General features: G+C 33.0%; 1 non-coding gene across 1 annotated transcript; it reads left to right on the top strand.

Moving 5' to 3' along the window:
• Positions 1 to 9,599: 9,599 nt before the first annotated feature.
• TRNAR-CCG (transfer RNA arginine (anticodon CCG)) lies at positions 9,600 to 9,674 on the top strand. Its single transcript has one exon. It is a non-coding gene; the product is annotated as a tRNA-Arg (tRNA).
• The last annotated feature ends 1,460 nt before the right edge of the window (positions 9,675 to 11,134 follow it).

Raw genomic sequence — 11,134 nt, 5'->3', positions numbered from 1 at the left:
TCCCAAGGTTAATTGTTTTAGTATAATCTGTTGTAATCTTTATTGGATTAGCTATGCCATATGTCCAACTATTATCAGTAGTTACTGTTTTAATAGGAGAACCATTTATCATTTCTCTAACTACAAAATCTGTGTATTTTGTAAGATCAGATGGTTTTAAGTTTGCTTTAAGTTCCACGGTTTTGCTTGTAGTAGGATTCGCTCTTGTTAAACTTGATAGGTTATCCATTGTAACAGATGTAGTTGCACCACTAATAGCTGTTTCTGTTCCATTTTCTTCTATTCCATATAGTTGGAAGTTAAAGGTTTGATTTCCACTATTATATGCACCACCGAATTCTGGGTAAACAAAATCAACTTTTTTCGTAACGTTCATTTTGTATTCTTGTACTGTTTCGACAACTTTATATTCGTTGAAAATTGGTTTATTAGTTACTGTTGCTTCTGAATTTTTTATTAGCTCAATTTTCTCTATAACATTTGTAACGTATGTCCAGTTACCGTCAGTTACATTTGACTCAATTTTAACGCCATTGTTATCAACTTCGTAAATGTAAAATTCTACTGCATTGTCAAACTGTGTATCTGTCATTCTTGCTGTTAAAATATCTGTTATTGTTTTTGTTGCTGTTTGTTTTGTTAAAGCGGTAAGGTCAGCGCTCGTAAATGTTATTGACTTTGTACCATAATTAATAAAATTACCACCTACGTCTTTTGCAAATAAAGCAAAGTTAAAAGTTTTATCTCCACTATTATATACTTCTCCGCCAAATACAGGAAAGTTAAATTGTACAGTCTTGCTGATTTTAATCTTGTAATCTTTTATATCTTCTGGTTGTGTGTATGTGTTAGTAAATGTGCCATATGATGATGTGGAGTTTAAATCAGTGATAGTTATTTCGTTAGTATCATATGTCCAGTTTGTAGTTGTTCCAGAGATTTCAGAAATAATAAATTTGCTATATTTCGCAACTTCAGCATTTGTCAGTTTTACATTGAAAGCGCCAGGTAGGGTATTACCTGCTTGAATAATTCCATTAGTTGTAACTGTAGTCGCTCCGAGGTCAACTATAGAACTATTCGATTTCAATACGCCTTGTAATTTAAAGTTAAATGTTTGGTTAACAGGAGGGTTAAATGTTGTTCCTACTGGAACTACTACATTTACTTGTTTTGTGAAATTAACAGGGTAGATTTTAGCTGGTTCTTTGTAATAACCAAGTATAATTGTTTTGCCATCTTTAGCACTTGTAACGCTATATTGTGCTTGTGATTCGGCTGTAAAGCTATTTTGAATTAAATAATTATCTCCTAAATAAGGGATTACTTGTGCAGCTGGACTTAACCCATCAGCACTGAGATAATATTTTTTATTTAAAGTTAAGATTTCTATAGGATTGTTATTCGTATCAGTAACATAATAATCGTCCATTAGTTTTATACCTGAAGCTGAAATAACTGCTTCAGATGAACCGGATTGCAAATTACCACCGCCATTGCTTTTAAATAAACCGGTTGCCATGTCAACTTCGTAACTCAATACTCTAATTGAATTACCTGGATAAACAAGTTTTGGTATTTCAAAAGTTTGTTCACAATATTTATCATTAACATTTTTATAATCTAAAGTCGCATTTATATTTGTATCATATACATAAGGTATAGTTTCTGTTGGAACTTTTACACCAAATACTAAGGCAGTTTCTGTACTTGGCAAGTCACCTATTACATATGTAATTGTTCCAGTTGACGAGCCAATAGTAGTGCCTGAAGCAGGTGTGTATGTGTAATTGGTAATCTTTGTTCCACCCCATGTTACATCTTTGCTTGCATCAAACGTAAATGGATATGCTATTGAGTCTGTTAATGTCGCTCCTGTTGCTGCTTTTTGTATTGTGTTTACAATGTTCGCGAATGCATTAGTTAACTGAGCTGGTTGTTTTACATTGAGGTAATTTGGAATGCCGTTTGTTTTTGTAGCAACGCCATCTTTTAAAACTTTCTCGCCTGCACTACCATCTGTTAAACCTAAACCCACTGCATATATTTTAACATCAGGTAGGTTATGTTTACTGATTAAACCTTGTAGTTGATTAGCACTTGTAGCACTACCGCTGTTAGGTGCTCCGTCAGACATGAATATAATGTAAGCAGGGTTGGTTTTATCGGTACGACTTTTTATAAGATTAAATGCTTCATTTAAAGCAATTTCGTAATTTGTATTGTCTTTTCCATTTAATGCACTAATTGCTGTTGTTATTGTATCCTTGCCGTCTTTCCCTAACATTGAACCAGTCGATGTCATGTTAGTGCTAAAACTAACAAGTCCTATATGGTTAGTGTTTTCGCCATTGTTTTGCGAATACAATTGTTCAACAAGATCATTAGCTGCATTTTTCGCATCAGAAATTCTGTCTGCGCATCCATCATCGTATGAAAATGAATTTTTCGTATTTGAATAATTTGAAAAGTCTATGCCTGTTGCTTCTTTAATTGCATTATAAGCCTCAGCATTAGATACGTCGCCAGTGCCATAATTACCATTAGGGTTATTGTTTTTTGTCACTTTTAATGTTGCTGTGGAATTTCTCTTGTTTAATAAATTATTATTTTCATCATAATGAATGTAAGGTATAGTTAGACTAATAGTGAATTTGGTTTCGGTTTTTTTGCCTGCTGCAGGTTCTGTATATTGTGCAGTGTATGTTTTATCTTTTTCTGTTGTATGTGCTTCATTTGTACATGGACTTGGACTAGTACCGTGGTTAAAGTTCATACTACCTGATCGGTCAAGAACTAAAACAACGTCAATATTATTGTTTGTTATTAATGGAGAGCTGTTAACTGTTAATTTGATATTAGCAGTGGTATCAGATACCCATTGTGCACTTTTTGATATGTTTACGCTTCCAGGAGCTCCGATAGCTGGGAACTGTTCGTTTGTTCCATATTGATCTGTGCTTTTATCGAAAAGGTAGGGGTTGGTTTGTGTACCATCAGGAGTGCTTGCCATAGCTACCATTACTCCTGATGAAACGAACATGGAAATAATCATGATTGTTGCCAGAATAAAGCTGAAAATACGCTTTGAACTCTTTTGTCGGTAAAACATTTGTGTTCTCCTTAAATGGAATGAATTGTTTGTGTCTGTGTGTTTTATTTCTTGTTATATATATTCGAATATGGTATTGTTTTTTTAGGGGTAATTTAAAAATTATTTTTTTATTTAAAAACATTTTTAATAAAAAAGATATATGCTTTACTTTGCAAAAATATTATAGTATAATATTGGTATAAAAAACATTATTTTTGAAAAATGATGTGTTTTTATAAATATATATAAACGTAGACAATGTTTTTTTAACAATTATGTTAGCAGTGCTATAAACAACAAATTATTTAATATTATAAAGGGGAAATTTTATGTTAAAAGAAAGTGTAACAAAAGCTATTAACCAACAAATAAATGCTGAACTATATTCATCTTATTTATATTTATCAATGTCAGCACATTGTGACTTACTTGGATATAAAGGCTTCGCAAATTGGTTAAATGTTCAATCACAGGAAGAATTAGCGCATGGAATGCATATGTATGAATATATTTTAAGAAACGGTGCTGAACCTGTGTTTATGGAGATAAAAGCTCCACCTATGAAATTTGACAGCATAATCAGCATGTTTGGTCAAGTTTTATCAGCTGAAGAATATGTAAGCGAACAAATTAATAAAATATTAACTCTATCAATGCAAGAGGGAGATCACGCTACTTATGGCTTTATGCAGTGGTTTGCTACTGAACAAATAGAAGAGGAATCTTCAGCTGCTTTGATTATTCAAAACTTAAATCTCATTGGCAACAATTCTGGTGCTGTCTATATATTAAGCCAAGAAATGGGAACACGAGTGTTTGTAAATCCTTTCCCTGCTCAACAGACCCTTTAAGTAAGCACGGATTAATTCGCTTTACTCATTAACCGTGATTTTAAAATAGGAAGTTTTCGATTTGCTGATTTTATTCAACTGTCAGAAAATCACATACTAAAAAAATCCTCTAAAAACAAGCGATGCGGTTTTTAGAGGACTCAATTATTTATTCGAGGAGATAACAAAAATGATATTTAACAAGGATAGCAAAATTTTAATGACTGGCGATTCAATAACAGATGCAGGTAGGGCTCGTCCTGTTGGTGAGGGTACATCTTTAGGCGGAGGCTATGTAAATTTAGTAAATTCGCTTTTGGTATCTTCGTATTATCAAGATAATATTAAGGTACTAAATACTGGGATAAGTGGTAATACTATACGTGACCTAACAAACAGATGGCAGAGCGATGTTGTCGATTTGAACCCCGATTTTGTCAGTGTGATGATAGGTGTAAACGATGTCTGGAGATATTTTTCTACACCAGACCAGCTGCCTAATGCTGTTCCCGAAGATGAATTTGAAGCAAAATATATTGATTTAATCAATATAACAAAACCTTTTGTAAAAAAAATGATCTTAATTACTCCATATTTAGCTGAGATTAATAGAAACGATCCTATGCGAGCTAAACTTGAAGGCTATATATCAATTGTGAGAAAACTTGGCAGTGATAACGACTTGATTGTTGTGGATATGCAGGCAGAAATAGACAGATATATAGATAACGGATTGGATCAAAAAATAATTTCAAACGACAGAGTGCATCCGAGTGCTGTTGGTTGCATGATAATCGCTAAAACTTTCCTTAGAGCATGTGGATTTGATTTTAGAAAGCAATAGGATTTTATAATTGGGTATCTCTATTAGCCTATTTTCTGCTCATGAAATTATGGGTACAATCTGCGTCTTTGTCCCCGAGGGGGAATTCGCTATGCGAATTTGTCAATATAACGGGGTTTTCGATATGGTGATGAATTCACCCGTCAGAAAACTACCTACTAAAAAATCCGATAAAAACAAGCGAAGTGGTTTTTAGAGTGACTCAATTAAACTTAACGTGTATTCGCTCTCCTCGCTCATTGCAACATTTTTCTCGCACTCCTTTTAACCAGCTTATCATTTCACAGATCATTAGTTGAAAAATGCATGAAAATATTACGTCAAATTCAATTAAAACATATATTAAATTGTATAATATATGTTTTAATTGTCGTAACATAGAGTAAAATAGTATATGTTTAAGAATTATTTTCAAAAAAGTCTTTTATATTAGTTTTACTTGTGGTATAATAAAAACAATGTTAATTTAGTATTGTTTTTTAAGGGAGTCATAAATATGTCGGAATTTATAAATTTATTAAACTGGGAAAATATATCTTCTATGGAAGGAAGAGAGAATTTAGGTGGTGATATGCCTGTAATGGTGTATCGACTTATGCAGTATGGCATTTACGATGAGCTTAGTGCAACCTACTCAACCGATGTAGCAAAAAGCGTAATTCGAGGTGCTGGAAAACGCGCTGGTCTTGCAATTTGTAAAAACGCTTTGGATTTAAACCAGCCATTATCAATGTTTATGGGGCAACTTCAAAAAGTATTAAAAGACTTAAAGGTTGGTATACTTAAAATTGAAGATGCTAATGCAGAAGACGGCACTTTTACTATAACGGTCGCAGAAGATTTGGACTGCTCTGGTCTACCTATGCTTGATGAAACAATTTGTTTTTATGATGAAGGATTCATAGCTGGAGTATTAGAAGCATATTCGGGTAGGGAGTATAGAGTTAGAGAAGTTGACTGCTGGGCTACTGGAGACAGAGTTTGCAGATTTAAAGCTAACTTAGTATAAAACTATAAAATGACATCATAGTAAATATTACCACTTAAAACTAATTACTTTTATGTTTATACGGAGAAATGTATAATGACTAATAATTCCGATTTAAACAGTCAAGTAGCCGATATACTGCAAAAATTTACATTATATATTTCATCTACTGTTTTTACAACACTTGACGAGAACGATTATGACAAGTCATTGCGTGAACATGTTGTCGCCGTTAATAAGATAATATTGCAGTTTAAAGAACTACAGCAATTTGCTTTTAATATAGCAAAAGGTAAGCTAAAAATCGACGCTCCACCACGCGACAACAAACTAGCGGGTGCATTAAAAAATTTACATTCACAAATGCTCCACTTGACTTGGCAAGCTAAGCAAGTTGCAGAGGGAGATTATAGCCAAAATGTTGATTTCATGGGCGATTTCGCCGATGCTTTTAATGTTATGGTTTCGCAGCTTTCAATACGAGAAAAACGCCTTGAACAAAACCATAATACTCTACTCATCGTACTCGAAAACACCCCATACTGTGTTATGGCAATAGATGCAAATAGAAAAATTCTCTTTTCTAATAGAGCCGCAAGTGAAACTTTTTTAAACGATAAAAAGCACCATAACTGCGTTAAGAACCACTGCGATATTATCGAAAAACTTTTTGAGATAGCATGTGAACCAAATATTGAACCAGTTTTGAGTATTGAAGTATCTTGCGTGAATCGTTCTATTTACTATAATGTTTTGACAAATGCTATTGAGTGGATTGATGGTAGTCCTGTTAGACTATTTATTCTTTACGATATAACAACAATGAGAAATTCTCAAAAAGAGCTACGTAAAGCAGCTTTATTAGACACTGCTACTGGTATCGGAAATAAACTTAAAGCATACAACTTTATGAATGATCTCGTTGCACAAGATAAAAGTATGGCTATTATTTTTATTGATATGGATAAATTAAAACATATAAACGATGTATACGGACATATTGAAGGTGACTATGCACTCAAAAGTTTAGCTCAATATTTTAAATCTTCTGTTCGAGAAAAAGAGCAAGTTTTTCGACTTGGTGGAGATGAATTTTTGATTGTAATGCAAGATTGTACCTATGATAATGCTGTAAAAATCATGAATCGCATCAGAAATTCTTGTAGTATTTTAACTAACTCAAAACCCTATGATATTGGTTTTAGTTATGGAGTATATATACATAATACTGAACAAGTAGAAACTGTTGATGAAATGCTTGACAAAGCCGATAAAATAATGTATACCGATAAAAATACACGAAGATTAATTAACGAAAATAATTTAGGAGTATAGCTTGGATAACGCAAATAGATTAGGTACTCAGCCCGTAATGCAGTTATTAGTTAAATTTTCTATACCTGCTATCACAGGAATGATTATTAACGCTTTATATAATATAGTAGACAGAATTTATGTGGGTATTGGCGTTGGAGAAGCAGCACTCAGTGGTTTAGGTGTTGCTTCTCCATTTATGACCGTAATATTCGCTTTTTCTATGTTGTTTGGGTTTGGTACAGCAAATTTGATTTCCGTCAGATTAGGAGAAAAAAAGCAGGATGATGCTAAAAATGCACTAAACCACTGTTTTATACTACTAATATTAACCTCGCTAATCATCATGGTTGTAGGGTTAATTTTCTTAAAACCACTGCTTATTGTGTTTGGCGGTAGAGAAATCTCACCATCGTTCGGTTATGCTGTCAATTACATGAGAATTATACTTTATGGTACAACTTTTCAAATGTTGTCTTTTGGACTTAGTCACTGCACACGATCGCAGGGTTTTCCTAAGATAACAATGATTTCTTTTCTCATAGGAGCTCTTCTTAATATAATACTCGACCCTATATTTATATTTCTCTTTCACATGGGTGTAGAAGGTGCCGCTCTTGCGACAATTATATCACAAGCCGCATCTATGATTTATATTTTCTTGTTTATATTTGGAAAAAAGGCAGTTGTTAGTATTAATTTAAAGCTTTTTAAATTTTCATCACGTATAATTTCAAGTATTATCTCTTTTGGTTCAGCACAGTTTATGTTACAGTTTGTTGCGAGTATAGTTATTGTTCTTTACAACAATAACCTTAATAAATATGGTATTATTTATTTTGACAGCCCCACTGGTGGGGATACTGCTATTGCTGGGTACAACATAATTGTAAGTGTAATAATGTTAGTGTTAATGCCTGTTTTTGGATTAAATCAAGGGGCACAACCCATTCTCGGTTACAACTATGGAGCAAAACTATATGACAGAGTATTCGATACTTTTAAGTATACCGTCATTATAGCCACTTGTATCACTACCTTTGGTTTCGTGGTAACACAGCTGTTTGCCAACAATATAATGTATATGTTCACAAGAGAAGCCTCAGCTGATTTAGTCGCATTTGCACCAAAAGCTATGCGAATAATGATGGCATTTATGCCTCTTGTTGGATTTCAAATTGTTTCTTCAAACTATTTTGTAGTCACTGGCAAGCCTAAAGTTTCAATCTTTTTATCTTTGTCTCGACAAGTTATTTTCCTAATTCCCATGATAATAGTCTTTGGTTATTTTTGGAAATTAACAGGTGTAATATGGGCAGCGCCTGTTTCCGACGCACTTGCTACAGCGGTAACAACCTTTTTCATTGTTAAAGAGCTAAAAAAACTAAATGTGTTAGCTAAAACGCAATTAACTACAACTTAAATATTTAGTACCTATTCAGTCGCATGAGATTGAATCACGAGTACTTGGATACGCGTTTTTTCTGCGAAAAAAAACGGCATATATTCAAATAAGCCGTTTTTCTGTTTTATATATTAGTCGAATTTTATATAATCTTCAGGATTAATAAAACTTCCATCTTTTCGCATTTCAAGATGTAAATGTGGGACATCAGAGATTTCAATAAGTGAAGTCTCCCCTATACCACCGATTACTTCACCACCTTTTACAATGAAACCTGTTTTAATATTTGGAGGTAAATTAACTTGCAAGTTCATATAAATCGATTCAACTCCATTTGCATGATTAATTATTACAGTATTACCCATGAGGGGATCTTCGATAATTTTAGATATAACACCAGCCGCAGTAGCTTTAACAGGAGTGCCTACAATTCCTTCAATGTCAATGCCACAATGTGTACGATAATCATTCATAACTATGGAATATTCGGGGAAATCTACATTGAATTTATTTGATAATTCCCCTTGAACTGGCTTTATATATGCTACAGGAACAGATATAACATCAACTGCTGGTGGTTTTGTTGCCACTACTGCTGGTGCATCATCCTGCGGAGTTATGGTTGCATCAACTTTTACACCTTGCGTAGTGGGTATAGTTGTAATCGGCTTAGCGGCTGATGTTGGTTCAGCTTTCTTTGTCGTTGGCTGGGTGGTTTCAAATATTCGTAGTAAGTCATCAATGTTCTCAGTCGGTTTAGCTTTTAAATTGGCATTAGTGATATTTTTTAAGTCCTCTTGTGTGTTTGTCTGATTTAAAACAGAATAAACTCCAACTGATACAATGGCTATTATACATAATATTAATATTACATATAAACTCTTGGTAATTCCACTTTTTTTTGCTCTAAAATTCATAACTGTGTTGCTACAAACTTTATATTTTATTAGGTTTGTAGCTCCTCCTTTAAAATGTTTAATTAAATGTAAATACTATATATTGGTATTTTTGCCTTATTTTTCACTTTTATACAATGATAAAATAATATAAGCATACATTTACAAAAAAATATTTTTATGGTATAATATATGTAATATAGATTTTACAATGACAACCAACTATTTCTGCCTTTAGCTCAATTTGGATAGAGTATTAGATTCCGATTCTAACGGTTGCAGGTTCGACTCCTGTAAGGCAGGCCATATTTTCGAAAGTTGTTGTTTTAAAAACTGCAACTTTTTTGTTGATTTTAGCCTGTATTGTGATATAATAATATTGTAGATAATTTATATTGTTAAGTGGAGGGGTGAGTCAGTTGAGTGATTTACCAAAAAGAAAAAACATTAGGTTAAAAGATTATGATTATACCCAAAACGGAGTATATTTTGTTACAATATGTGTGAAAGACAGGCATGAATTATTGGGTCAGGTTGTAGGGACGACCACCCTCGGTCGTCCGCTTGTTGAATTAACACAGATAGGTCAATGCGTTGAGGAAACAATTCAGAAAGCAAATAAAGTATGAATCGGACGACCGAGGGCGGTCGTCCCTACAACAGGTCGTTCGAAATATTAAATCGTTTGTAACAAAACAGGCAGGATTTCCATTGTGGCAACACCGGTTTCATGACCATATTATCCGCAATGAAATGGAATATCAAAAGATATGGCAATATATAGACGAAAACCCTATAAAATGGGTAGAAGATTGTTATTGCAATTAATAAAAAAGGAAGAAATTAATATGCAGAAATTTTTGATTATCAAAGGAAACGGTGACCCAAAGCAAACTATTGATGTAAATGAATTGCTTTCTGATGGATGGTTAGTAATAAACATGCAGAGTCAACCTGTAGATGAGGGTGGCAGCCCGATATGCTTTTTATTATTAGAAAAAAAATCGAACGAAAAATTTGATGTATAAGCATTTTATACGTTAAACAAACTCCATATCTATTTTAACTAAACGGAACATATAAAAAACAGGTTGTCGTAAAATCGGAAACTTTTTTTGTTGATTTTTGCCTTGATTATGATATAATGTTATTATATAATTTACATTTTGTGTAGGAGATTAACTATGGAAATAAAAGTTTTAACAAACGGAGATGAAAAGTTATGGCGAGATGTTTCCGAATATGCTGAAAATTGTTCTTGGCAAACTACTGGAAAGCATTTTTCAAACAAAATAAAAAACAATGAGTTTAATGATTGGGAAAGAGTTTTTATTTCCCTTGAACATGACGTTATTACAGGATTTTGTGCATTAACTAAAAAGAGTGATGTTCTAAATATCTCGTATACTCCTCTTATCGGATTTGTTTTTGTTGAAGAGGAATATCGTGGTAATAAAATTGGCGAAAAACTGTGTTTTGCTACAATTAAATATGCGAAAGAAATTGGATTCGAAAAAGTATATCTATATAGCGATTTGTTGGCTTTTTATGAAAAAATAGGATTTGTTAAAATTAGTGAGATAGAAGCTCCTTGGGGAGTGACCGAGTCAATATATATGTACACCATAGTATAACCATAATATACGATAAAACAAACTCCATATCTATTTTGATCAAATGGTACTTATAAAAAAAGGTTGTCGATATAACGGCAACTTTTTTGTTGATTTTAACTTAGATTGTGATATAATGAGGTATGTATA

This window comes from Hesperophylax consimilis, unplaced genomic scaffold (genome assembly GCF_061612785.1).
Source record: "Hesperophylax consimilis isolate HC1 unplaced genomic scaffold, BYU_Hcon_1.0 scaffold_388, whole genome shotgun sequence".
In the NCBI taxonomy this organism is placed as follows: domain Eukaryota; kingdom Metazoa; phylum Arthropoda; class Insecta; order Trichoptera; family Limnephilidae; genus Hesperophylax; species Hesperophylax consimilis.
The sequence above is the reverse complement of the archived record's forward strand: the minus strand, read 5'-3'. Positions and strand labels throughout refer to the sequence as shown.